This window comes from Meles meles, chromosome 9, assembly GCF_922984935.1.
Source record: "Meles meles chromosome 9, mMelMel3.1 paternal haplotype, whole genome shotgun sequence".
NCBI lineage: Eukaryota > Metazoa > Chordata > Mammalia > Carnivora > Mustelidae > Meles > Meles meles.
In genome coordinates this window covers 99643803-99663095 of record NC_060074.1, presented here as the reverse complement: position 1 = coordinate 99663095, position 19293 = coordinate 99643803, and positions in this window count along the sequence as shown.

Here is a 19293-nt window from a genome sequence, read left to right as displayed (position 1 = left end):
ATTTACTTCAGGCTTTTGGAGTACCAGGGGCAAGAGGGCAGGAATCACTTCCAGCTCCAACAGCCTGACAGGGCACGCACTGAAAGGGGAAGGAGGGCTGAGTACGGACTTGGAAAGCTGGATTCCCTGGAGGCTTTAGTCTTTGGAACAAGTATGACAATTTTCAGGAAGACAGGACAAAGTAATTGTCATCCTAAAATGTTAAATGCAGCATGTTTACGCACACATTTGTTTTTCTCTTTTTTTTCAAAGTCCTTGTATTACTTCTATGTAAAGGAAGCAGGTTTTAATTGGTGGAGTCTGGACTATGAATTTGGTTAGGGCCTGGGATTGGGTCATGTACTGAACATAGGACTCAGCCAAAAGTTACTGGTTTATATTGTGAAATCTGAAAATGCCCCTCAGTCACAAAGTCCTATCCAATTGCCATGTACCTAAGTTAAACATATTTCTGTTCTTTCCCTTTTACCCCTTTCCCCGGGTCACTCCCACTCCTCTCCCTTAGGAAGCCTTCCCTGCCCAGCCCTCCCAAGCCTGGAGTGTGTGACTCTCCTGTCACCCCCTGCCTCACACTGCTGCAGACCTTCAAAAGGATCATTAGGAGCTAATCAGTTGAATTTGGCCTAGTTGACTGAAAAACCATTGATGATGAAGATAGTATATCTTATTCATCTCTAGTGCCAAATGCAGGGTCTGGCAATGAGTAGGGACTCAATAAATTTTTGCAGAATGAATGAAGTATTATTTAGTATTATTACTACTAGTAGTATTACTAGTCAATAATAGCACCAATCAGAGTCCATAAGTGTCGTCAAATGAAAATGCTGAACTGGATGGGTCTGGTCAAGATGGCAGAGGAGTAGCAGACTGAGATCACATCAGGTTGCAGGAGTCCAGCTAGATAGTTATCAAACCATTCTGAACACCTACAAACCCAACAGGAGATCGAAGAGACGAAGAGCACCAATTCTAGAAAGAGAAAATCAACCACTTTATGAAAGGTAGGACGTGCAAAGAGGTGAATCTGAAGTGAAGGGAAGACAGACCACAGGGGGAGGGGCCAGCTCCTGGCAAGCAGTGGAGCCGAGCACAACGTCTGAACTTTTAGAAGTCTGCTCCACTGAGGGACATCCCTCCGGAGGCTAAGTGGGGGTGGAACCCTCACGGGGACAGTGTAGTCTCATGTGCCCTGGGGTCAAAGAAGGGTCAGGAGTGTCTGAACATAGCAGAGCTCACAGATATCAGAGTAGGGAAGCCAGCTGCAGAGACTGAGCCGAGGAGTAAGCGCTCAGCTCGGGGTTACCTGAAACTGTGATCCGCAGCACAGTCATGTCACTGCTCTTTGAGCAGGGACCCCACAAGTGGCAGACCTGGGGAGACTCACCTTCCTTCTCTGGAGGCAGGAATCTGCTGGGTTTGGAGACTCCAAAGGGGCTGTGTGCCAAAGACAGAAACACTCGGTCACAGGCCAGATGAGCTCAGAGTACAGCTGGAGACCGGGAAGACAGGAGTGATTAAGCACTTTTCTCCGAGGGCACGCTGAGGAGTGGGGCCCTGAGCTCTCATCTACCTTGGGCCAGAGACTGGGAAACCACCAATATATATCATATGATATATGTATATTTTTTTTTAATTTAAAAAAAATTTTTTTTAACTTTTTACCCTCTTTCTTCTCCCCCCAATTTGGGATCTCTTTTGATGGTTAATGCACATTAGTCTGGGGTCTTTGACACCCTTTTTGGTTAATGCACGTTAGTCTGGGGTCTTTGACACCCTTAGTATTTTATTCTCTCATTCATATATTCTTATCTGGATAAAAGGACAAGGCGGAAAACCTCACCACAAAAAAAAGAAAAAGAGGAAGTACCAAAGGCTAGGGACCTAATCAATACAGATATGGGTAATATGTCAGATCTAGAGTTCAGAATGATAATTCTCAAGGTGCTAGCTGGGCTAGAAAAAGGCATGGAAGATATTAGAGAAGCCCTGTCTGGAGAAATGAAACCCTTTCTGGAGGAATAAAAGAAATAAAATCTAATCAAGCTGAAATCAAAAAAGTGATTAATGAGGTACAATAAAAAATGGAGACTCTTACAGCTAGGATAAATGAGGAAGAAGAGAGAATTAGTGATATAGAAGACCAAATGACAGAGAATAAAGAAGCTGAGCAAAAGAGAGACAAACAACTACTGGTCCACGAGGGGAGAATTCGAGAGATAAGTGATACCATAAGATGAAACAATATTAGAATAATTGGGATTCCAGAAGAAGAAGAAAGAGAGAGGGGAGTAGAAGGTATATTGGAGCAAATTATATTTATTATATATATATTAGACTGCTGAATAGAATGAGCCACCCACTTGATTTTGGGTGTATTTTGGTCTGTTAGAAGACACTACCTCCCAAATTTTTAAAAAAAAGAAAAACTTATATATATACAAAAATAAGGGTAAACACAATGAAGGGTTGGAATATGACTGTAAAGATGAAAATTTTTTAAAAATTGTAAAAAAGGAATTGATAAGTTGGTTGGAAAAAATAAAGAAATCCTGAAAGCCCAAGACAAGACGTCTGTAGCATACAATGGTAAAAATATTAAATTGTCAGCAGACTTATCCACAGAGACCTGGCAGGCCAGAAAGAACTGGCAATAATATATTCAGAGCACTAAATGAGAAAAACATGCAGCCAAGAATATTATATCCAGCTAGGCTGTCATTGAAAATAGAAGGAAAAATAAAAAGCTTCCAGGACAAACAAAAAACTAAAAGAATTTGTAAACACCAAGCCAGCCTGACAGGAAATATTGAAAGGGTCCTCTAAGCAAAGAGAGAGCCTGAAAGTAGTAGACCAGAAAGGAACAGAGACAATACACCGTAACAGTCAACTTACAGGCAATACAATGGCACTAAATACCTATCTTTCAATAGTTCCCCTGAATGTAAATGGGCTAAAGGCTCCAATCAAAAGACACAGAATATCAGAATGGATAAAAAACAAAACCCATCAATATGCTGCCTACAAGAAACTCATTTTAGACCCAAAGATAACTCCAGACTTAAAGTGAGGGCTGGAAAACAATTTACCATGCTAATGGACATCAAAAGAAAGCTGGGGTGGCAATCCTTATATCAGATCAATTAGATTTTAAGCCAAAGGTGATAATAAGAGATGAGGAAGGACACTATATCATACTCAAAGCGTCTGTCCAACAAGAAGATCTAATAATTTTAAATATCTATGCCCCTAACATGGGAGCAGCCAATTATATAAACCAATTAATAATAAAATCAAAGAAACACATCAATGATAATACAATAGTAGTAGGAGACTAGAACACCACCCTCACTGAAATGGACAGATCATCCAAACAAAAGATCAACAAGGAAATAAAGGCCTTAAATGACACACTGGACCAGAGGGACGTCAAAGATATATTCAGAACATCCCATCCCAAAGAAACAGAATACACATTCTTCTCTAGTGCACAAGGAACATTCTCCAGAATAGATCACATCTTGGGCCACAAATCAGGTCTCAACTGATACTAAAAAATTGGGATCATTCCCTGCATATTTTCAGACCACAATGCTCTGAAGCTACAGCTCAATCACAAGAGGAAAGTTGGAAAGAACCCAAATACATGGAGGCTAAAGAGCATCCATCTAAAGAATGAATGGGTCAACCAGGAAATTAAAGAAGAATTGAAAAAATTCATGGAAACAAATGATAATGAAAACACAATGGTTCGAAATCTGTGGAACACAGCAAAGGCAGTCCTGAGAGGAAAGTATATAGCAGTACAAGCCTTTCTCAAGAAACAAGAAAGGTCTCAAATACACAGCCTAACCCTGCACCTAAAGGAGCTGGAGAAACAATAGCAAATAAAGCCTGAACCAGCAGGAGAAGAGAAATAATAAAGATCAGAGAAGAAATCAATGAAATAGAAACCAAAAAAACAAGATCGATGAAACTAGGAGCTAGTTCTTTGAAAGAATTAATAAGATTGATAACTCCTGGCCAGACTTATCAAAAAGAAAAGAGAAAGGACCCAAATAAATAAAATCATGAATGAAAGAGAAGAGATCACAACCAACACCAAAGAAATACAAACAATTATAAGAACATATTATGAGCAACTATACACCAGGAAATTTGACAATCTGGAAGAAACAGATGCATTCTTAGAGACATATAAACTACCACAACTGAACCAGGAAGAAATAGAAAACCTGAACAGACCCATAACCAGTAAGGAGATTGAAGCAGTCATCAAAATTTTTCCCACCAAACAAGAGCCCATGGCCTGATGGCTTCCCAGGGGAATTCTACCAAACTTTTAAAGAAGAATTAATACCTATTCCCCTGAAACTGTTCCAAAAAATACAAATGGAAGGAAAACTTCCAAGCTCATTTTATGAGGCCAGCATTATCTTGATCCCAAAACCAAACAAAGACCCCATCAAAAAAGTGAATTACATACCAATATCCTTGATGAACACAGATGCAAAAATTCTCACCAAAATACTAGCCAATAGGATTCAACAGTACATTAAAAGGATGGTTCACCACGACCAAGTGGCATTTATTCCAGGCTGCAAGGTTGGTTCAACATCCGCAAATCAATCAATGTGATACAACACATTAATAAAACAAAGAACAAGGACCATATGATATTCTCAATAGATGCTGAAAAAGCATTTGACAAAGTACAGCATCCCTTCCTGATCAAAATTCTTCAAAGTGTAGGGATAAAGGGTACGTACCTCAATATCATCAAAGCCATCTATGAAAAACCCACAGCAAATATCATTCTCAATGGAGAAAAACTAAGAGCTTTTTTGCTAAGGTCAGGAACACAGCAGGGATATCCATTATCACCACTGCTATTCAACATAGTACTAAAAGTCCTAGCCTCAGCAATCAGACAACAAAAATAAATAAAAGGCATCCAAATCGGCAAAGAAGTCAAACTATCACTCTTTGCAGATGATATGATACTTTATGTGGAAAACCCAAAAGGTCCACTCCAAATCTGCTAGAACTTGTACAGGAATTCGGTAAAGTGTCAGGACATAAAATAAATGTACAGAAATCAGTTGCATTTCTATACACCAAGAGCAAGACAGAAGAAAGAGAAATTAAGAAGTCTATCCCATTTATAGTTGCACCCAAAACCATAAGATACCTAGGAATAAACCTAACCAAAGAGGCAAAGAATCTGTACTCAGAAAACTATAAGGTACTCATGAAAGAAATAGAGGAAGACACAAAGAAATGGAAAAATGTTCCTTGCTCATGGATTGGAAGAACAAATATTGTGAAAATGTCTATGCTACCTAAAACAATCTACACGTTTAATGCAATCCCTATCAAAATATCATCCATTTTTTTCAACAAATGGAACAAATAATCCTAAAATTTATATAGAACCAGAAAAGACCTCAAATAGCCAGAGGAATGTTAAAAAAGAAAGCCAAAGTTGGTGGCATCACAACTCCAGACTTCAAGCTCTATTACAAAGCTGTCATCATGAAGACAGTATGGTACTGGCACAAAAACAGACACATAGATCAATGGAACAGAATAGAGAGCCCAGAAATGGACTCTCAACTCTATGGTCAACTAATCTTCAACAAGGCAGGTAAGAATATCCAACAGAAAAAAGACAGTCGGGGCACCTGGGTGGCTCAGTGGGTTAAAGCCTCTGCCTTTTGCTCAGATCATGATCCCAGGGTCCTGGGATCAAGCCCCGCATCGGGCTCTCTGCTTGGCAGAGAGCCTGCTCCCCCCGCCCCGCCTGCCTCTCTCCCTACTTGTGATCTCTATCTGTCAAATAAATAAATAAAATCTTAAAAAAAGAAAAAAGACAGTCTCTTCAACAAATTGTGTTGGGAAAATTGGACAGCCACATGCAGAAAAATGAAACTGGACCATTTCCTTATACCACACACAAAAAGACTCCAAATGGATGAAAGACCTCGGTGTGAGAAAGGAATCCATCAAAATCTTTGAGGAGAACACAAGCAGCAACTTCTTCCTAGAAACATTGCCAAAGGCAAGGGAAGCAATGGGCAAAAATGGATGATTGGGACTTTATCAAGATCAAAAGCTTTTGCACAGCAAAGGAAACAGTCAACAAAACCAAAGACAACGGACAGAGTGGGAGAAGATATTTGCAAACGACATGTTAAATAAAGGGCTAGTACCCAAAATCTATAAAGAACTTACCAAACTCAACACCCAAAGAACAAATAATCCAATCAAGAAATGGGCAGAGGACACGAACAGATATTTCTGCAAAGAAGACATCCAGATGGCCAACAGACATGTGAAAAACTGGTCCATTTTCCCTTGGCATCAGGGAAATACAAATCAAAACCACAATGAGATATCACCTCACACCAGTCAAAATGGCTAAAATTAACAAGTCAGGAAATGACAGATGTGGGCGAGGATGCAGAGAAAGGGGAACCCTCCTACACTGTTGGTAGGAATGCAAGCTGGTGCAGCCACTCTGGAAAATAGCATGGAGGTTCCTCAAAAAGTTGAAAATAGAGCTACCCTATAACCCAGCAATCGCACTACTGGGTATTTACCGTAAAGATACAAATGTAGTGATCCGAAGGGGTACGTGCACCCAAATGTTTATTGCAGCAATGTCCACAATAGCCAAACTATGGAAAGAACCTATATGTCCATCAACAGATGAATGGATAAAAAAGATGTGGTATATACATACAATGGAATACTATGCAGCCATCAAAAGAGATGAAATCTTGCCATTTGTGATGATGTGGATGGAACTAGAGGGTATTATGCTGAGCGAAATAAGTCAATCAGAGAAAGACAATTATTGTATGATCTCCCTGATATGAGGAATTTGAGAAGCAATGTGGGGGGTTTGGGGGATAGGGAAAGAAAAAATGAAACAAGATGGGATCGGGAGGGAGGCAAACCATAAGTGACCCTTAATCTCACAAAATGAACCGAGGGTTGCTGTGGGTAGGGGGATAGGGAGATGGTGGTTGGGTTAGGGACATTGGGGAGGGTATGTGCTATGGTGAGTGCTGTGAAGTGTGTAAGCCTGAGAATTCACAGGCCTGTACCCCTGGGGCTAATAATACATTATATGTCAATTAAAAAGAAAGAAAGAAAGAAAATGCTGAACTGTCGAACGACATGAGATGTGCAAGTGAAATTACTGAGCCATTAGGAACCACAGATTTTAATGCTGTACATTGAAAATATGCTCAGTACAGGAAAAATACAAGTCCTCAAATTAGTTTAATGCCACTTGTGCTGATAACACAGATCTGCTGTCTTCATTTAGCTTCCCAGCAGTAGGTTACAAGAACACCATTTGAAAGGGTGTCATATTCTTTTACTGAATATTCAATAAAAGTATAATAAAACTGAAAAGCGGGAGTCCATAAGAAACTTTGTACATCTTTGTTATTCATTCCACCTTAAAGAAAAATCTTATTTCCAAAGAACTTAAATGCACGTCTTCTGTTCTAATCTCTCCAGTAATACTCAGTGCCATGTGATACAGACCCCCCAGGTCATTCCGAGAAATGAGCACTCTTTCTTTGAAAAATAAGAAATTCTAGATACTTCATAAACCCACTATCTGCCAGAAACAAAGGAACCAGGCAATACATACGTTCTTGAGGAGGGCCAAAGGCCTTGGTCATGGCAAGAAGAGAATGAAGGATATATCCTGGAGCGAGCACTGGGAGAGATAATAAATACATGCATAGAACAAATCAGGATTAGTGGTTAAGTTATCTCAGTACTTCCAAGAAGTCACTTTCCCTCATTCCTCAATCTAATAGTGGACAGAGTGGGTGGGGTCAGTGGGGAGAGTCTTCAGATCCCTCTGTTTCTCTAGGATTCGCCAAAATTATTTCTCCTTTCCTCCTATTTCCTCAACACACCCTCTAAGTTCTCCTGAGAACTTAAGCTTTATAAAAACCCATAGGCTACTTCTATCCACGCCACACTGTCGCTCTCCTGAATCAAGGATGCACTGAGCCATTTGCTTGCAAGAAGGGGAATGCAGAAAGGAAGACATGGCCCAATTCACATCTCGAGCAAGATCAGAAAGCCACACACCTAAGTACACAGAAATGGATTTCTGGATGTCTCTTAAAAAGTGAAGCACATAAACCAGGTCCTTGGGTGTAACGTTTGTGCGGTTTTATTAGTGGTAAAGATGCTCTCCATGTTTCTGAAGGCCTGCTCAGTCCTGAGTGGCTGCCAGACTTCCGGGTGAGCATATGGAATTCTAACCTCGTATGTCATCTCAGGACTTCTGCTGAGTGAACCAGACAGCCTAGAAGTCCCACCGGCATGATTGGGACCAAAACTCTCACCTTGTCTGCAGACGGTCATCAATCCAATTTGCTCACCTCCTGGAGTTATCTGGCCCCTGCCACTTCTTTTTGGGCAGTGGAAATGAAGCCCCCTCGTGAGTCATGGGCATGACAGATTCTTCAGTAACCGACAATGACAGAACAAGGCTCACAGGTGGGTGTAAAGAGGGAATGAGCCACCCAAGCCCCAGCCAAGCACCACCACAGTCTCCCTCGGAGAATAACATAAGCAAATCTCACTTTGATTTGTAAAAGAAAATGTCAATCATGGGGGGGGGTGTAATGTTAAATCCAACTGCTTTTTCCTTTCAAACTGCCATATAATTTAATCATCTTCCTTATTAAGCTGGGAAGAGTTGACCTTTTGAATTCCTCCTGCAAGCAGAAATATTTAAAAGCAAAATACTTTCCAAGTACCAAAGAGCTACATGTTATCCATTCATGTTCCTCTCTGCTCTATGGAATTTGCTACAATCTCAGGTCAAGCATCCGTACCATGGCTGCATCTCTGTGAGATCATTCTCAAAGAGCCTCTTACATGTTCTGCTTGCCAGTGAGTACATCTGCAAACCCTAGCTCATGTTACCTCTCGGGTAGGAATTATTATTGCCACCTTATAGGTGAATCATCTGAAGCTCAGAGAGGTTAACTAGCTTTCCCAAGGTCACACAGCTTGTAAGAGCCCACTAGGCAGGAGTCATGCATGCCTGCAACTCTTATCACACGTAATCTAATGCACTTAGGAGACTCTTGATGAAATGGTGAAACAGGCTGCTATCCTTGTCCCTTTCCTACCCTTCCAGATCCTCCGCACCCCTCAAATAATGGCAGCCATCTCCCCACAGGGACAGGAAAATGCCCAGCTTCCTACAACCTAATATGCCTCTGGCCAAAGCTTTGATTTGCCAATTTAAAGTAAGCAGGCCTGACCTTAAGGCCAATATCTCTACTTCATTTGGGCCCCTGTGCTGGTTCCCTGTGTTCTCATCCCACTCCTATCTCCACTACAACATGTAAGCGTTAACACTGTCAGTTTATCCTAACACATATATCTGGAGTCAGGAATGGAAGACTTTCAAGATTTAATCCAACCCCCTTATTTTTTTCAAGATGGGAAAATACTGATGCAGAGAGAGGTGATGACTTGGCTAAGGCCACCAGAGACCAGACCCTTGTCTCCAGCCCAGCCCATCACTCTGAGCTAACACCCGGTGCCCTTCGCTGTATGTCAAAGCCACTTCGTCCACTCTCTGAGGATAACCATGTGCTCCCACTGACCTTTAAACTTGGGGTAAGGCATAAGACTTTGCTCATATTGAAGGGAATTTCTGACATCAGTCATCCAGTGGGAGAAGTGCTTGCCTCTAAAATCACTTCATTATGAATCTTGTGTCCTTATTGCTAAGTCAATATGGAGCATCTCGGGAGAAGGAGATGGACAGGCAGGAGTGGCAAGAACAGCCAAGGGTCCTTTTCCATACATCCCCAAGCCTGCCCATCACCTCAGGTTTCCGGGTCAGCTCTATTCCTAGAGGTTCTGAGTGGGAGATTTGATGTCCCGATGTTGGCCTGGCAGCAGCACATTCAACCCCACCCCTAATCCTAACCTTCTAGCTCCCTAAAAACTCCCACATGCATGCAGACAGAGCCTTTGGTCTTAATCAGTCAGTCTCATGGCTCCATCCTTAGCATGGGGCAGAAGCTGTTAGGAAGTTGGATGCGCTGCTCAAGAAAAGAGAAGCACGGATGGGAGGGGGAGGCTTAGATCATGAGAGGAGTCACAGGCCAGGGCCAGAGGAAACAGAAGTCCTGGGAAACTGCACCACTTGAGACTCTGGGGGGTTTGTCTGTAAGCGTATACGTGTGTGCGCACACACACACACACACACACACACGTGCAAGCATTAGAACCTCAATGATATTTCATGTCCATATGGATTTGTGCTTAGCTGTGTGCATGCTCATGTGTGTGGTGGGGGTGAGATGAAACAGCAATGGGAAAAGCTGTCAACCCTAATGCCATTATAGGTAGAAAAGCATTAACAAAAATGAGAAAAGAAATCCCTCTAAAAGTGGTGTGAATGGGTGAAGCAATGGGGTGCCAATTGGAAAAACAGACTCCTGATTTGAAGCCAATCAGCTCACACTCCTATCAAATGCGGACTATTATATTGAGTACCCTGGAGGGTCCTTGGGATGAATACTGACAGTGAGCCCTGGGTCTGTTGCACAGTGAGGGCTCAATGAATGTTGACCTCAGTGTGCTGGCAGGGTAGGGGCCAGCAATAAGGAATACGGAAGGAAGAGAACAGGTTGCCTCCTTTCCCCTCAGACCTGAAGAAGGTAGACATTGATGGATTTAAAATCTAAAATTCTTTTACTAAGTGTCTCTCCACATTTCCAAGATTTAGTAACAAATTCAGGAGAATACTGTCATCTGGTCCCTTCTTCTAAATGCTCTAAACTTGTAGTGGCTTTTGCTGGTGGTCTCAGCCCAGAGAGCCTGCTCAGAGCAGACCGGGGGAGAGCCCAGGACCTTGGAGGCAGCGAGCAAGAGAAAACCCTTCCAAGGGAAATCAAGTTCTTACCAATTACTGCTAACTATGCCACGAAAGGGAGAACACGCTTTCAATTACCAAGTGTCAGCTCTAATCCCCACTTATGAGCGCTAGAAATAAAATGGTGTGATAATCAGGCAATCTGCAGGAAAACCGACAAATATATTCCCAATCCAAATGATTTACTGAGCCAGCCTGGCCACAGCCTGGCTTCACTCCTTAATGGACATTGTAGAAACGGTGCCCCAGGCTTCGATCATCACAAACCACGGACGAAGCAATAGATGAGGCAAGCATTTTGGAGACTCTAAAATATCTCCAATTGTTGGAGGTTTCTCCAAAATGATTGCCAATCTGCTTAGGTGGCCTATTCAAGGATTGTATAATGGTATGCCAGCAAGGACCTCTCACCAGGGAAAGCCATTTTGGAGATAAGAAGAGGTTAAGCATCACAGTGAGGGCATGCAGCAGCAGAGCTAGGAAGAAACCCAAATGCCCTGATTTCCAGTCTTTTCCACAATCCCCCACAGACTCCCCTATTAACAAGATATAATCAAACGTGGGCCATTAACCTCCATTACTTCCCACTTGAAAGCTAAGCCAATCAATATGTTACTGTCACCGGCAAGGTGATCATTTGGTTGCAGTTACTCTTGATCAGAAAATTAATGAGTTGGGTAATATGGAACGAAACGTGCAGCCCGTTCTATTCTTGGGCACAATATGGATAGGAAAGGCCAGGTGAGAACTGGGGAGCCTGAGGGATGGTATTTGCTGTAGAAGCACATGGTTTTTCTCTAGCAGGGTCACTCAAGCTCTCCGGATACCCTGCCTAGTAAGAGCAAGAAAGACTGGAGGTAACAAAGATTGTAAAAGTAAGACTCTGAGTAAAGAAGACTGAGGATGGAAGAAATGGTAGAAACAGAAAAGTCCATGAAAGAGAAGATTTGCAATAAAAGACAAAAATATTCTTAAGTCAAAAGAAGTGTACAAGTTAACAAAATACTTAAACTCATAGTCATTATGAGTTTGCAAATGAACGGTGGTAATCTTAAACCATGATTTGTACTACTGCATTTCAGATACAGAATTGAGACTCCCTGAAGCAGGGATCGGTAAACTATTTTGGATGACTGATTCTTTGCAAATGCAATGAAACCTGGTGATCCAGTCCCCAGGCAAGTTCGCATCTACACATATACATAAAGTGCTGTATGGATTTTCAGAGTATCCAAAGACCTTTTTGAAAGTTTATCACTGGATCCCAGGATATGGCACCTTGCACTAGATGAAGAAGTTTTAACCAATTATATAAGTATAAATATATACCCCACAGTCCTGAAGTTTTTAGCCTTGAGTTTCTCAAAAATTCTGTTCTAAATATACCTTTGGTGAGAAGGTTCATCAACCTGAGATGGACCTAATGTTGTTGTCCATCCTCAAAATTTCCCATGTGTTACATTGTACATATTCTCAACAATCCTATGATTTTTTTTTTTTTTTTAGCTATCTAGCCTGCTTCCTGAGCAGAGGCATCTCTTCTTCTCTACATAGGTCCGTGTGTGTGTGCACACGCGCGTGTGTGCGTGTGTGCACATGGGGACATGTGTGTGTATGTTCATGATGCAATATGCAAGACATAATCGTTGTGAGGATCAGTTTCTTGCTCTGTATTTTGTGAATTCCAGTATCTTTCTATTTATTTCAGAGTTGCTGAGAAAATAGAATGACATCATGGATGGGAACATTCTTTTAAACACGTATAAAGAACCATAAAAAATGCATGACATTGTTATTATTGGTGTCACCATATCATTATAATTAAGTGTGATACTTAAATGCAATTTGCAAGCCTCAGTGTAATTTCAGAAAGTTAGCCTAAATGTTTGTCCGCTTATAAAATCAAGGTGCTACGCAATTCCAACCACATTAATGACATTGGCAACACCCTCTGGTTCAGAAGAAGAATTTGATCATAGCCTGGGTTGACTTTACGAGCTAAAGAACAGTTCTGTTCCCACAGGGCTGACAGTGAATTCATGGGGCACGGCTATCCTGGGTATCAGTCCCCAGCATCTGCTCTGAATTGGTGCCCCAATTGTAGTGGTCATTAAATATTTTTTTTTATATTCTACCTGGCATCAGCTACATGTGAAATACGGTGCTGGGTGCTACAGAGTGCTACAGAGGGGAGAAACAGATTTGTAAGACATGGTCCACATTCCCAAAAAATGTAGGAGCCTGATTGGGGAAACTCAGACCATTAATAATAACAAAAGGTATTTAGTATTTACTTCTGTGGATAAGATACTTCATTGGGTCAGAAGAGGCGATCACTTCTAGAAGGGCTGTAGTCCTAAATAATGCTAACCCAAGGTTAGTGGTCACCTGTCAGAGAGAGACATACTTGCGCCAGCATTAAAAAGGGACAGAGAAAGCGAGAGTCTTTGCATTTTATTTTACAGATGGCTTCTTCCTCCCCCTATTTCCAGGCAGAGATTTAATTAATTTAGAAGGGTAATTTGCAAAGTTCTCTAAGACCTCCAGCCATCAGGTGCCACAAGGAAGATAAGTGCTATGCCTACTGTATCTATTTTGGTGCTGTGGGTAATGCACCATTATATTAGATCGACGCGGCCCTCATTTCACGCTATCAGTTTCTGTTCTGTTAATTCTTTACTTAAATCTGCTAAGTACCTCTTCATTTGCCTTACCACTGTTATAATTTAATATGTACAACCAGAGTTGGAGTTTAATTGTTTCTTGAGTGAGCTAAAATCCAATATTTGTAAAATGCATCCATTTAAATGAAACCCCAGGAAGGGTCTGGCAGCTTCCTGCCGCCCTGTCTCTGATGTTTTTGTTCCGCTCCTGTGGAGCCTCCCTGCTTCACAACAGTGATTCCATTAGCCCAAGAAGGCCTCTGCCGCCTGGGGACAGCCCTGCCCATGGCCTGGCATACCCGCCTGCCCTAGCCTCCTTGCTCCCTCCCTTGATCCAAAGGACTGAATGCAGCAGGAAAAATATATTAATGAATGAGTGTCACCAGCTTGTCCCCTTACCATCCACTAAGGAGGACCTGGCTTTGCTTCCTTGCATCAAGAAGCAAGAGTCCAGCTGATTTTCATCAAACTGAAGAGACACAGGAAAGACACTGAGAAAGACAGAGAAGCAAACAAGTCCACGGGAGTCCTCAGAGCGGAAGCAAGAGGGCGAGAACCAGCCCCTGGACAGGAGTCAGAGAAAGAGAAGGAAAAGGAACAGGGCTTTGAAAATTTGGCACTGTGCTTTGAAGGTAATCCTTCTCTGGCATTTTCTCAAGATTGAAGTCAAGACTTAATTGCTTTTTAAGTATTATTATATGTTGGGCCGGAATTTCTTTGAATGAGACGCCGCAAAGACGATGGGCCTCAGGGTGGCTTACAAAGCAGACTCTTCGTGGAACTAAAGATTCAGAATGCATTTCCATTCCATATCTGAGGCACAGAGCAAAGCAGGATCAGGGCCTTGCAGCTCCACTTCCCAGGCAGGATTAGGCTGGCCAGAAGACAGCGTCTCTGAGGGTCTCCAGGCTGTATTTTCTCTCTCACGCCGGCAAGTTTACGCGTCCAATCCAAACAGTCAGGCCGGAACTCAAGAGCCTCCAGAGTCATCTCCTGTATGTGGCCAGAGAGACAACAGCCCCCCTTTCTTCTCATCACCTACCCCTAACCATTCCCAACAAATTGTCCCAAGATACCCTTCTGGAAAACTCTCCCATATACTCATCATTCTTCCTTAAGGTCACCCCCCTCCATGAGCCTGCCGAGGTCACTTTAGTGAACATTTTTACTCCTTCCAAAAGCTAGAGTTCCATAGTCTTTAATTTATTGGAAAATGATTCCACTGGGTAAGAGGCAATAAGGCAGTAACACCCAGAACTAATTAAAAGGTAGGGATGGTTTTACATGAAGTTTCAAAACATTGGTTTTGAACATTGAGCCACTAACTGAATCCAATACTCAGACAGAACCCTTGTCCGTAGTTACCTGTGGCAGAATGATGGCCCCTAAAATGTGTCCATGTCCTTATCCCTGCAACCTGTGAATATGTTACTTTATGTGGAATAGGGGAATTAAAGTTTCACATGGAAGTAAGGTCACTATTCAGCTGACCTTGAAATGTGGAGGTGAACCTGAATTATCCAAGCAGGTCCAATGTCATCACAAAGGTCCTTAAGAGGAGAAGAGGGAGACACAAGTAAGGGGCCCAGAGAAAAAGCAGCCTGGGATGGCCCTCACATGCTGTTGCTGACTGTGAAGACGGAGGAGGAGTCTATGAGCCAAGAAACATGGGTGGCCTCTAGAAGCTGGAGAACGTGAAGACATAGATTCTCCCCTAGAGCCTCCAGAAGGAATGCAGCCCTGTGAGCACCCTGATTTGAGTCCAGTGAGACCCATTGTAGGACTTCTGATCTCCGGAATTGTGAGACAGTAAATTTGGGTGGCTTCAAGCCACTACATTGGTGCTAAGTTGCTACTGTGGCAATAGAAAACTAACACAGCCCCCCACCAACTGCACTGCCCTGCCTTCCTGAGACCCCAGCCCTCAAACACGAGCTCTCTCATCAGCAGCTTGGAACTAGAGGCAACCCTTGCTCACATTTTCACAAAAAAACTTTGCTGTCTGCATGGGGCTAGCAGAGTTCTATGGGCTCAATAATACAGCACATTTAGGGTTTAAACAGCTCTGTTGGCAAGCCTGGGAACCTAATTATCACTGTTTTTGAGAAAATAAATAGTGCCAAACAGCTTACTTTCTAATGAATATTTGGAATATTTGGAATCCCTCACATTGGTGGATTGCATGGTGCCTGGGATCTGTGCAGATGGTTCACTGAGAACTGTCAGTTTCAGACTCCAGACATGCAGAAGGCCAAATCATTATTCATTTTTCTGAAAGTTTAATCCTGGAGAAAAAAAAAATCCAGAAAAACAGTCTGCTTTAACAGAGGCCTGTACATAGCATGAAGCTTAGGCCCAGACAGGATGTTTCCTTAAGAAAACAAAATAAAACAAAAATCTCAGAAAGCCCATCACTGAGTACCATATCGAGATTCCAAATCAGTGCACCACATTGCTCGAGAAACACTCGTACCTCTAAGGCTGTTCTGCAAGGGGACCCATTGAACCACTCCTGAAAACTCTTCCTCAGAATTATATAAGCTAGAACGTCAATCTAGACTCACATCTCATCAAACAGTGGGGCCTGGTGTGATAAAGCACGTGCCATCTGGTCATCACACGTATGACATCTGGTGTTCAAATCAAATCACTAAATAGGTATTTAACAACATATTTTATTCTTCCTTTAAAAGTAGCCTGAACTTACATCTGCTTTCCTCCACCAGCCTCAGCTCTCATCTGCTGCTGCTTCTTCATTATTCCTAATTTCCCCTTTCACTCTCAGAACTGGGCCAGGTGGATGACAAAGTATATATGGTCCAAAAGCCTCACTTACAGTTTTCTCATACATTCTCTAAGTCGGAATACGACGCCTTGCAGTTTCCTCTAGGTCTGGTGAAACCTTCGTGTTTCAGAGCTGACTCCACGGGGCAACAACAGGAGGAGAGTACTAAGTGAGAAGTCGATGATTTGGTGTATATATGAATCACATATAATATGAATATGATATATATATTACAGATATATACATATGATATATAAATTACATATATATACATATGATATATATATTACATATATATAAATGTACTGAGTTGCATTCTATCACTAATTTATATATATAATTTATGTGCTGTGTATTTATATATAAAATAATTTATTTCTATATATAATTTATATAGTATATATATTAGTGATAGAATGCAACTAAGTGCCAAAGCCATGCCTGGCTCTGTGTGTGTGCGTGTGTGTGTGCATGTGTGTGTGTGTGTGTGTGTGTGTGTGTGTGATAAAAATAAACTCACTCTCCAGTCCTTCCATTCCTAAGTCCCAGCCCTAAGCCAAGAGCCTTATCACCAGCAACTTGGAGCTAGAGGAAATTCTTATTCATTATTAGTAAGGAATTTAAGCATATTTCCCCAGAAAAACATATTTAAGCTAGTAGAGCTCTGAGGAGTCAACAGTACAAATATATATAATTATACCATTTTATGTATATAATATATAATTATATAGCACTCTCATATATCATATACTTTATACATATATTATATATATAATAAAGACGACACACTATGGCTAGGAGACAAAGCAAAAAGCTAAAATGTGTTGGCGAAGATGACAAGGATGTCCATTTTCACCATTTCTATTCAACATCACACTGGAGTTCTAGTGCAGACTATTAGGCAAGAAAAAGATACAAAAGGCATCCACATTCAAAAAGAAGTAAAACTACCCCTTTTTTGTAAGTGACTTTATTTTGCACATGGGAAATTCTATGAATATAGCTGATGAGGTCCTATGGGGAAAACAAAGGAAAATTCTATGAAGTACACAAAATAAAAAGAATACTAGAGCTAACAAATGAGTTCAGCAAGATTACAGATATAAGATCAATGTACAAAACTCACCTGTATTTCCATGCAGTAGCAATGAACAATCCAAAAATAAAATTTTAAAAATATTTCTAATAGCATCAAAAAGAATAAAATACTTAGAAATGAAATTTAACCAAAAAGTGAAACACTTTTGCACTGGAAAACTACAAAACATGATTGAGAAAAATTAAAGAGCACCCAAATGAGTGGAAATATATACAATATTCATGGAGTGAAAGACAATATTACTAAGATAGCAATACTCCCCAAACTGATTTGCAGATTCAACACAATCCCTATGAAAATCTCAGCTGTCTCTTTTGAAGAAACTGACAAGCTGATCTTAAAATTGTAGAAATCCAAAGGACTCAGTACAACCAAAACAATCTTAAAAAAGAACAAATTTGGAGGACCCAAACCTCCCCATTTCAAAACTTATGACAAAGGTACAGTCATCAACACTGCTTGATGCTGGCATAATGATAGATAAATAAATGCAATAGAATTCAGAATCTAGAAATAAATACATACATTTATGGTCAATTGATTTTCAACAAGTACCAAGACAATTCAGTTGGAAACAAGTCTTATCAACAACAGGGCTAAAACAACTGAACATCCACATGCAAAAGAATGAAATTGGACCCCTACCTAATACCATATACAAAAATTCTATACACACCATATTAAAAATATACCAAATGGATCAAAGATCTAAATGTAAGAGCTAAAAGTATTAAACAGCTACAAAAAAAGCATAGGAGCACATCTTTGTGACCTCACATTAGACAGTGTTTCTTAGACATAACAGCAAAAGCACAAATTAAAAAAAAATAAATAAATTGACATCACAAAAATTAAGAATACCTACTACTAAAAAAAATGAAAAGAAAAAAGGAAAGGCAACCCACAGGATAAGAGAAAATACTTGAAAGCCGTATAACTGATAAAGGTCTAATACACTTAAAATGTAAAGAACTGTTATGACTCAATAATTGGGGCACTTGGGTGGCTCAGTGGGTTAAAGCCTCGGCCTTCGGCTCAGGTCATGATCTCAGGGTCCTGGGATCAAGCCCCACATCAGGCTCTCTGCTCAGCAGGGAGCCTGCTTCCTCCTTTCTCTGTATGCCTCTCTGCCTACTTGTGATGTCTATCAAATAAATAAAATCTTTTAAAAAAAAGATAAATAACATGATTACAAACTGGGAAAATAATCTGAATAGACATTTCTGCAAACAACATATAAAAATGGCCAATAAGACGTGAAAAGATGCTCAACATGATCATTTCCTAGCAAAATGCAAGTCAAAATCATGAGATACCTCCCCACATCCACAATGATAGCTACAATCTAAAAGAGACATTAGCAAGTGCTGGTAAGAACGTGAAGAATGTGAAACTCTCACACACTCTTGGTGGAAATGCAAAATGGTGCAACTACTGTGGAAAACATTTTGGCTATGCCACAAGAAGCCAAACATGGAACTACCACATGATGTAGCCATTCTTCTCCTAGGTGTATACCCAAGAAAACGGAAAGCATATGTGCACTCAAAGACTTGTGCACTCATGCACATATCAACACATGTTTCTGTCACATTTCTATCAGTTCATAATGGCTGAAAAGAGAGGGAAAACCAAAATACCCATCAATGAATGCATAGATAAGATGTAATATGGCCACGCAATGGAATATTATTCAGCCATACAAAGGACTGAGGTACTGACACAGATGAACCTTGAGAACATTACGCTAAGTGAAAGACATCAGTCGCAGAAAGTCACATATGATTCCCTTTATACGAAGTGTCCAGAA